The 686-nt window shown below is 33.8% G+C and overlaps 1 protein-coding gene across 1 annotated transcript in view; it reads right to left on the reverse strand.

The window, feature by feature from the left end:
• The window catches only part of LOC140363311 (deoxynucleoside triphosphate triphosphohydrolase SAMHD1-like), a 5,603-nt gene extending 5,421 nt beyond the window's left edge, over positions 1-182 (reverse strand). Inside the window, exon 1 of the mRNA XM_072449806.1 lies at positions 110-182. The gene's annotated coding sequence lies outside the window, so the exon portion shown is untranslated. The remainder of the gene's footprint in view (positions 1-109) is intronic.
• Between the last annotated feature and the right edge of the window lie 504 nt (positions 183-686).

Genomic DNA, 686 nt, shown 5'->3' on the forward strand with positions numbered 1-686 from the left:
ATATATAATATATATATACATACATACACACAACTGAAAAATATTTTAAATATATTCAATAAATAAATAAAGGAACAATATATTCAATGCATAATAAGTAAAATATTACCTGGTCTGAGTCCAATTGATCACTGGAGGCACAATGTAAATTCAACTGGTGATCGGGAAGAGAAGGTTCCAGTATTTATAATCTCACCACACCATCGTCACTGGCAAAAATGTGGTTTGTTTTGTTAATGATCTAATGAACAATAATCCCTTCATGGAACATTTTTACAGTTTATATACATGTTACTGCAAATGTATTACTAAACTCTGTTTCAGACATAAATGATGTAAAACAAAAGTTAAGTCATAAGATAAGAACCTTTATTGTCATTATACACCTGTACAATTAAATTCAAAGTACCAATTCTGCAAGTTGCAGGGGTGGGTCCAGGGCAGGTTGCGGAACTTGAAAAGCAAGTTTACAAAACTCAAACATATTTTTAATGAGGTATGATTGACATTCTTATTGCCCGATGGCCATAACAACTTGTGAATGCTCGATCACGGAAGCTTACAGTGTTTGGCCCGGCTAGTACTTGAATAGATCGGAAAAACAGACACTGTACTGGGGCAATATGAATGTAGAGATTTAAAGGCTTGTCGAAGTCTTTCAAAGCACCATTATTCATTCACTCCAC

The sequence above is a fragment of the Eucyclogobius newberryi genome, unplaced genomic scaffold, assembly GCF_026437365.1.
Source record: "Eucyclogobius newberryi isolate DKJ021-1_F unplaced genomic scaffold, fEucNew1.0.hap1 SCAF_17, whole genome shotgun sequence".
NCBI lineage: Eukaryota > Metazoa > Chordata > Actinopteri > Gobiiformes > Gobiidae > Eucyclogobius > Eucyclogobius newberryi.